General features: G+C 46.9%; 1 protein-coding gene across 9 annotated transcripts in view; it reads left to right on the top strand.

The window, feature by feature from the left end:
- Window positions 1-2,120: 2,120 nt before the first annotated feature.
- The window catches only part of MTUS2 (microtubule associated scaffold protein 2), a 588,550-nt gene continuing 581,462 nt past the window's right edge, over window positions 2,121-9,208 (top strand). For all 9 annotated transcript variants that reach the window (XR_012016248.1, XM_072795621.1, XM_072795619.1 and 6 more), the window contains exon 1: window positions 2,121-2,392. The gene's annotated coding sequence lies outside the window, so the exon portion shown is untranslated. The remainder of the gene's footprint in view (window positions 2,393-9,208) is intronic.

The following is a 9,208-nucleotide window of genomic DNA, read 5'->3' as shown; positions in this document are numbered from 1 at the left end:
CAAATGGAGGGGGGGAGGGGCAGAGAGAGAGGGAGAGGGAGAAGCCAGCTCTCTGCTGAGATCATGAGTTGATGTGGGACTCCATCCCAGGACCCTGGGATCATGACCTGAGCCAAAGGCAGATGCTCAACTGACTGAGCCACCCAGGCACTCTCCACATTTTAAATAGGGGCATTGCATCATCCTCATGGGATTTACTGAGTAAAGGATCTGCTGTTTAAAGAAAGGGGACAGTGATCCAGAGAGAAAGTTGGCAATGAGAATTATAGGGAGCTGTGAGGGAGCGTGGTGGGGGGAGTAGTCAGCTACTCTATGCAAAGAAAGGCAGCTTCTGGAGAACTGCGGGGAGAACTTGGCAGGTTGGGGACGTGCTTGAACCCAGAGATGGCTGCTTGAACCCTACATTAGAAGCTTCAAGGAGAGAGACTCATCAGAGCCTACGACCAGCGAAAGGCGGGGAGGTGTGTACTACATGGCAAGCGACCTGTGCTTGTAGTTCGTCGGCGAAGTTGTCAAGTGATTTCTGTGGGTCAGCACGGAAGCTAGCTAGGTCAGCCTGCCAGAGCACAGTGACCCCACAGGAGGTCTGGGTAAGACCATCAGAGAAGAGGCTGAGCTGGAAGCCAGGGCCAGCGCGTGGTTCGGGAGAGCTTCCCGGCCTTGCTGTCCTGGCGGAACCAGCCTGCACAGAGCTGCCTGGGAGGACGCAGAACCAAGGAGGCGAAGAGGTTTCCCTCTCCCATGCAGACTTCTCGGTTTGGGTGGTACCCAGCTGGCAGGTGCTGGGCGGGGAATGGGGAAGGTTTCAGTGGAATGAGACTAAAGTTTTGATTTGGGTTGGGCTGGACTTTTTAACACTGGAGAATCAGCCTGTTTACTAACACTTAACAGCGGCAAGGCAAAGCTGTGAAAACTGTCCTAGATTCTTCCAAAGGGGAAGGGAGAGCTGACAGAATGATTTCAAAAGACAGTGTGGAAAAAAGGTGCTACTTCGCGATCCCCGGTCACCAAGTCGTTCAGCTTGTTTAAAAAGCTAACTTGTATAGAACACTATAGGTAACATGGTAGTTTGGGAAAAGACACCCTTGAAAAGAAAAGAAAAGAAAAGAAAAGAAAAACAAGCCCTAAATGGCACAAGGGGCAACATCACGGTTTCATTTTTTTTAATAGTAAACATTTGTTCCACTGCGGCTGAGCCAGAGGAGGAAGTTCTCTGATCTCAGTTGCCTTTTCAAACCTTCCAGGTGCGTTCCTAGGGAAGCCGGGGACAGTTCGGGTAGGGCTGGAAAGGTCTTGGAGAAGTCCATGCGTCTATTTATGAGAGTGGCCAAGCTCTCTGCAGGCCCGCAGTATCAGGCACAGAAGCACCGGCTTCTAGGACACGCCTGCCTTTTCTGCAGCCATTACCAGAGATTAGCTTTGGGTCCTTGTGAATCAGGAATCCTACTGCCCCCCCCCCGACCCCCCAAGTTTTTCCCACTTCGGATCCCAGATTCCTCCTGCTGCCCGGAATTCGAATCTTGTCTCTCTCTTCCGTCCCAAGAGGAAAAACAGCGGATCCCGTTCTCGGACGCCGCCTCGGTCCTACTCCGTCCTTCCCCGGGGCCGCGGGGACCCTCGCGGCCCCGCGCCCCCGCCCGCCCCCGCCCGCCCCCGCCGCCGCCGGCCCGGAGCCCAACGCGGCGCGCACGGAGGCCCCGCGGCCCGCAGAGGGCGCTGCGGCTCCCCGGCGGCGCGGCTGCGGTCGGCGGGGCCGGGGCCGGGAGGAGGCGCCCGGGCCCCGGCGTGTGCGTCTCGGGGCGGCCGGGAGGGGGTGCGCGCCTCTGCCGCCCCGCGCCGCCCTCCCGCGCCGGCCCGCTCGCCGCCCCGCGCTGTCCCCCCGCCCGCCCCCGCCCCCGCCAGCGCCGCGCGCTCCGAGCCTCGGGCTTCGCCGCCGCCCGCCCCGCCGCCCGTCTTTGTCCGGGAGAGGCGGCCGGAGCAGCGGTGGCCGCGGCGGCCGAGCCGGGCGTGCTGTCGGCGGGCGCCGGCCGCGGGCCCCGGGGGCCGGGAAGCGCCCGCCGCGGGGGCGGAGGCGGAGGCCTGGGCGGTGCCCGCGCGAGGTGCGTGCGGGGGCGGGGCCGGGGCGACGGTGCGGGCGAGCGCGCTGCAGGTGCGGGGGCGTCCCCGGCCGCGCCGCCTCCGCGGGCCTCTGGGGCAAGTTTGCCGCGCCCCTCCCCGCGGCCGACCTCCGTGGCCCGCCCGCCGCGTCCGGACCTGTCGCTAAATAGAAAACTCGAGCTGGAAGAGGCGGCGGAGGGAGCGGAGGAGGCAGCGCGTCGGCCGCGGGCCGGGACGGAGCCCCGTTGAGGGCAGCGGCGGCCTCTTGGACGGCTGCCCCCGCTCTTCCCACCAGGTGAGCGAGTCGGGCCGGGGCCACGCCCGCCGGCAGGTGGCCGAGTCGGGGTGACGGCAGCCGGGCTCGGAGCCGCGCCGCGCCGCGTTTACCTGGCTTTTCTGTGCTCGCGGCACTTCTTCCTTCCTGCCCGCACCACCTGCTCGGGCTGAGGTCTGGCAGCTCATTTGGCGCCTTCGCTGCTGCCAGGTCAAGCGTCCTGTTTCGGGAGGGGGTAGGTGAGCGGACCCGAGTCCTTCCCTCCGCCTCCAGCTTCGGGTAATTTGTTCTGTGCCTTCGTCTTAATTTAGTATGAATGTGTTATTTCCTTTGAGCTTTAGGATGATAAAGCAGTGAAGCGGTTTGCTACATCCATTTTTTTCCCCTTCTCATTCTGAGCCTGTGCACAGAGGAATTTCAGGCACAGAAGTGATGTTACTACCGTTCTATTTTAAATACAAACATGGAAAGAAGTACTCTTGGCAGGGTACCAAAGGCGCCTGTACTCTCTGTTATATAAGTACTTCAAAAAATAGTTGCTCATTGGTAAAGTTATAATAGTGATTACCAGAGCACCTGAGGAGAAGGGTTGAAGAGAAGTCAAAACTATTTTCAACCCCAACTTTACTTGAAGAGAAGCATGGTCTTAGCTTGAGGGATCCTTTAAGATGATCTAGGGAGGGCGCGTCCTTTGAACTCATTAGACAGAATTGCAAAGCATTAAAAAGTAAAAGAGGTTCTGTAAAGGCTATTGAGAAACTTCGTGAAAAATTTTGACTACTTATTGATAGAAATAAAAACAGAAGATCCCACAGATCTCTCTTATGGCTTTCAAACTACTGAATGGTTTTCTTTTTATATCTGGTAGAGACTTAGTAATTTTGAGCTATCGGTTATTAAAGATCCCTCCTCACTAAAACTTCTTGTATCCATGGTTATTTTCTTTTCAGGTAAGAAGAAGACAAAAATAGAAAAAGTCGGAAATTCTGATGTCTAGGCACCCCCTCTTGTGCCCCCACCTTAGTATTCCTATCTGTTTTTAATTTATATTATCATGGTTTGGGGCGATGCTGAGGCATTTGAAATGTTAAAAGCTCTCTTGCTGATTCTTGTGCAGCCAGGGCTGAGACCCATTGGGGAGCACTGCTCCTTTTAATTTTATCACCTTTTAGCCCAACATGTGGCTTCAGTGGTGTAAGGTAAATAAAAAAAAAAAGTGGTTAAAATTTGGGGGAGGTTATGCCTAGATGGCTCAGTTAGTTAAGCATCTGCCTTTTCTCAGGTCATGATCCCGGGGTGTTGGAATTGAGCCCCACATCAGGTTCCCTGCCCAGCGGGGATTCTGCTTCTCCCTCTTTCTGCTCCTGCTCTCTCTCTCCATCTCCCTCAAATAAATAAAATCTTTTAAAAAATGGGAAAGAAAAACAGTATTGGGAAGATGTGTCGAAGAATTATAGTATGTGCACTTTTGTATTGTATCCAGAGGTCTTCCTTGATTATTTTTTAAGCCTGCAGAAGTCCTTGTTGTTTCTCAGAGACCCATAATTCCAAGTAAAATATGTAGAGGAGTCCTAAGTGGGACATTTCTTTGTGCCGAGGTAATAGTGAAGTTGAGTAGTAGTGTCAGGGTTTTGCTTCTGGGTGCACGAAAAGATAATCCAGCCTTATTAAAAAAATCTAATTAAAAACTTAATGTAGACTAGTAAATTAAGTGTGAAAAGCTTTTTATTATTTTTAAGGTTGGAAATAGACCTGGCTGCTGACTCAGGGTTTTCTGTCTACCTTATGTAATTTCAAATATTCAGCTCTTATGGGTGGTTTATGAAGGCTTATGTAAGAACTATGCTTTTTCATACTCTGTTCAACTCTGTGTTTTGGCTATTACATAATTGACACAGTACTAGATTGTTAGAGCCCAAATAGGGGAAGGATGCACAACCCCAGGCCGGCACATGGACTTTTATAATGAATTGTGGCTGCCAAATTAGAGGGAACGGCAGGGATGGAGGTTTGTGAAAGAGAGATAAGAATAGCATCTAGAGGATTGATGTAATAGAACGCTGTTAAGCTTAGCGGTTTTCTAGAGATTTTAATGCTGCGGTATAAACCGCTCTAGTCTTTTATTTCTCCCAGCAGAGGCGGATTTACTGGGAAGCTAATGAATCTTAAACTTCAGGGCCCCTCACACAGGTTTCTTCCGAGCCCCTGGAAAGCCACTAGCAATGAGTTCACATGGTCATACCTAATTTTGTGTTTGCATTTTAGATTTTTTAAAAATAAGGATGACACTCTCTCCACCCCCCTGCCTCCCATCATATAAATGTAATGCTCTGCAAACTTGGAATCTCTTCTGGCTCTCAATTATTTTTGAATGTTAAGTTAACTTGTAAAAATGCTTTTTCTCCTTTTAACATCCCCAGTCTTCTGAAAAGACAAAATTTGAAATCTGGCCAATGGTGTAGTTGACCTACTGAAAAAGAGCAAAGTGCTATAACCTAGGGCTGTGTGGAGCTACTGAGATCAGGTGGTTACCTGGAGAACCAACTCTTTGCCTTGTGATTTTGCACAAATGGGGCTTTTTTTGGACCTGGGTGTAAGTCGGAGGTGGAGAAAAGCCAGGGGGAGGGGAAGGGAGGAAAGTGGGTTAAAGCCCTTCCACATCTCAGAGGCGGGCTGCTGAGGGGGAGAGAAGAAAAAATTAACTACCAAAGGAGGCTTCGTTAATAAAAAGTTAATAAGAACAGATAACATCAGCTCCATTAGGAGATCTTTTTGTAAACTCGTTAGGATCTGTCTCTAATATGAATTTTAAACAGAGGGCAAACTTAGGGCTGGAAAATATTCTGTGACAAACAAGTGCATGTCAGGAGGGACTCTGTTATGAACTGTTGACTTGACCTGTTAGCCTGATTGTGTCCACTGCAGGAATGTTCGAAAGGGGCTTGTTGAGAGGAGGGGAGGATTGTCCCTTTTCCTTCGACACGATTTCTACTTCCTATCTGAATTCAGATGCCTTCAGATCTTATCATCTTCATCCCTTTCTCACCAACCCTTATACCCATCCATCCAACCATCCCTCACTCCCCCAAACGGACTCTCTCTCCTTGACCAAACCTTAGTGGTTTGGGAGGACTGGGAGGACTCCTCTTGACCTCAGCCTCAGCCTGTAAGAACTGCAACTTTTACTACACTTTTCCCTACCACACCCCCCCACCCCCAATACATACACTAAGACACTTGACAAAGTCTAAAATGGCTTCTAGCAGCCTCAGGCATGTTTCTGGGATGACCCAGCCTTCCTTGAGTTCCTGTCTGGAAAAGCCCAAGGCTGCCAAAAGGATTTACCCTTTGTATCGGGCAACACTTGATTGTGGGCCCCTGACTTCCCTTTCATTGAGTGGTTATTAGAAAAACTTAAAATCATCCTTTCTCTGTCCCTCTGAGATGGGGATGTATCTCCTACAGGTCAGGAGTGTCTTTCCCAAAGATCTGAAAGCCTTTCCTTTGAATCGATCGTAATCATTAGGGGAGGATAGGGCCTTGGTCTCCCAGTCTCTGGGGGAGCCTGACTTTGGCAGTGCCAGTTAGCAGGCTCAGATGGCCTAATTGTCCTGACATTGAGCAGCCACCCTACCCACCTCCTTGACTTGTTCCCCCTCCTTTTTCCCCCATTCTTTTTTTAAGACACCCAGTTACCTCTACATGGATTGAAGGTAAGTTCTATACTGAAGTCTCTTTCCTCTTTTGCAGGGTGTACTGAATAAATTCTGTCTCTACTACTCTTAGTGTCCAGCTTTGTTTTTCTTTAAGCCTCCACTACATGCTCTAGAGTCTAGTCTATTTGTGCCAGAAGCTGTTCTAGGCATTAGGTATTACAGAGCAGTGAACAAAACAGGAAAACTGTGCCCCTGAGGAACTCAGAGTACAATGGATAAATTTAAATAAATATTCAGTATATCAGGTAGGGATAGTGCTGCAGAGAAAAGTAGATCCTAGAAGGAATATATGGCAAGAAATTGCTGTGTCAAGAAGGGTGGTCAGGAAAAAAAGAAAAAAAAAAAAAAAGGAAGGGTGGTCAGGGAAGGTGTTTCTGAGAGGGGACATTGAGTGGAACCCTAAAGGAGATGGAAGAATGAGCCATATGGATGGATATCTGGGGAGGAGCATTTTGCTCATTGGGGAACAGGTAGCGTAGGGCCCTTAGACCAAAGCTCTACTGGCACATGGGAGGAGCAGCAGGGAGTCTGGTGGTGCAGGCAGTTGTGAGGGATGCTAATCCTGATGGCCAGCGCTTCCCCACAACAGCAGCCTACCTCTGTAATTATGCAGTGGTGGTTTCTTGGGCCTACCCTAGGTCATTCCTCTGTAGCAACCTGAGGCTGTGTCAGGCAAGTGATGGTGTTGCTCTTGGGACTCTGGGTGGTGTGGTGGCTTGGGACTGGTTGCAGCTGAGCCTCTTAGGGACATGGAATCCAGTCTACACCATTACATGAACTGGGAGTTGGAGGGACATTGTTTGTCTTCATTGATGGTTCCTATTGCTTTTGTTATAAGAAAGGGGCCAGTAGGAAAGTTGCTTTTCTGCCTAGGTTCCCTGCAGTCCCCTAGGAACAAATAGAACTGCGCTAAGGATATTGACAATGGGAACCATACTACTGTTTCTTAGGGAATGTGGAAATGTTGAGAATCTAGAGCAACTTCTGAGGTGAAACTGAGCTGGAGAGAACCCTGTGGCTTAAAGGCATCTGGATTTAGTTAGGTTTTGAGGAGGGAGAATTGCTCTTTGGCTGATGAGGCTCCCATATGCCCAGAAGCTGCCCTATAGCTAGTAACCAAAACATACACTGTTTACATACGGCCATTAAAGGTAAGTCAGTGGTGTATGTGGTTAGGGCTAAGCCAGCATTAATGACAAGTGGATATTGACTTTGGGAACTTTGACTCACCAGCAGAAATGAAAAGCCAACATGGTGTATTAGCTTCTATAAAGACTATAATAAGGGAAATAAATTTGTGCAGAAACAGGCTAATATTGGTACAGTGATTTTAAATGCGTTACAGAAGTGCAGTGGTAAAAGCATGGAGTATAGAGCTGTGGATTACAAAAAATGACAATAAAACAGCAGAAGCAAATAATGAACACTTAATAGGGAAGTTAAATTTCCACACTTCACCAGACAATTACTGTAGAGTACTAATCCAAAAACCTAATATGAATACTATCTTTGTTTGATCCCAGTATAGGAGAAGTAATTTCAAATCATCTAGAATTATCTTTGTATTAAGCTCTTTGAAACTACTCACTCAAAATAGCTTCTCAAGACAGGTAGTCTTTCTCCACAACAGTTGTCTTAGGTTGGAAATGTTGCCACGTACTAAGCCAAACACATTTTTTTTTTTTTGGTACCTAATTCTTATATTTCTATCAATTCTTTTCTGGAGATGACAATTTAAGAACTGAAATCATGTAAAAGAATACTTCGGTTGAAATTAATATTTGTAAGCCTGATGCTTTTCTGTTAGTGTTGCATTAATATCTTAGGAAATTTGTATGGCAGACATACCAAACTTTACATATAAATTCTACAGACTCCAACAAGTATTTCTTTTTAAAAAATCCACGTTGTTTTAGTTTAACTGGCAACTACTAATGAGCTTTATGCTGAGAGCTAATATGCCTCTACTAGAAGACTTAAGTTAGTTTAATATAACTACTTTGTGCTCTACCCCTAAACTTCACACTGAAATTTTTCTGCGGATTTTGGGATTATCATTTTGACAACAGACCAAGATATTGTAATGAAATATAAAAGTGAATTAGAGCTAATATCTCAGTTTGGACAATGTGATCTGGAAATGACCTTTCTTTATGGTTGAGATTAGAGAGAGGCTAGTCAGACACTTGCCTCAGGTGTGGAATGTAAAGGAGTATCAGAAAACTGAGCAATAAAAATAAATGATATTTTAATGAAATTTAAAAAATAATAAGTGCAAAAATTCATGAGCAAAATACCAAATTTTTAAAAAGACAGGATCGGTGTTATTGATTTTTCCTTTGGTGACAGTCTCTAGTATGGCATGGCACAGCATTGTTACTGATCATGTCTTACTTTAAAATTTTGACATTCATATATTTTTTTAAAAAAATATTTATCTTAGAACCACATCTGGAATGTTAGAGTAAGGACTTTCTATAAATCTTCTCCAAAATAACAGTGAGTACAAAATTTCACTGAGGCAAATACTGTCAAAATAAACTATTTTAGAACTTCGGAATTGAATCCAAGAGTTTTGGCAATTCAAGAAGCATTTATTCAAGAAAAAACACTGACTTTCAGAATAGTGAACTTTGTGGCATTTACTTTTGTCACCCTTTTTTTTAAGTTCAATTAGCCAACATATAGTACATCATGGGTTTCAGATGTAGCATTCAATAATTTATCAGTTGCGTATAACACCCAGTGCTCGTCACATCATGTGCCCTCTTTAACACTCATCACCCAATTACCCCATCCCCCCACCAACTTCCCCTCCGGCAACCCTTAGTTTGTTTCCCAGAGTTAAGAGGCTCTCATGGTTTGTCTCCCTCTCTAATTTCTTGCCATTCTGTTTTCCCTCCCTTCCCCTATGATTCTCTGTGCTGTTTTTTTATACTCCACATATGAGTGAAACCATATGATAATTGTCTTTCTCTGATTGACTTATTTCACTCAGCGTAATACTCTTCAGTTCCACCCATGTCAATGTAAATGGTAAGTACTCATCCTTTCTGATGGTTGAGTAATATTCCATTATGTATATGTACTACATCTTCTTTATCCATTCATCTGTTGATGG

The sequence above is a fragment of the Canis lupus genome, chromosome 24, assembly GCF_048164855.1.
Source record: "Canis lupus baileyi chromosome 24, mCanLup2.hap1, whole genome shotgun sequence".
Taxonomy (NCBI): Eukaryota; Metazoa; Chordata; class Mammalia; order Carnivora; family Canidae; genus Canis; species Canis lupus.
The sequence above is the reverse complement of the archived record's forward strand: the minus strand, read 5'-3'. Positions and strand labels throughout refer to the sequence as shown.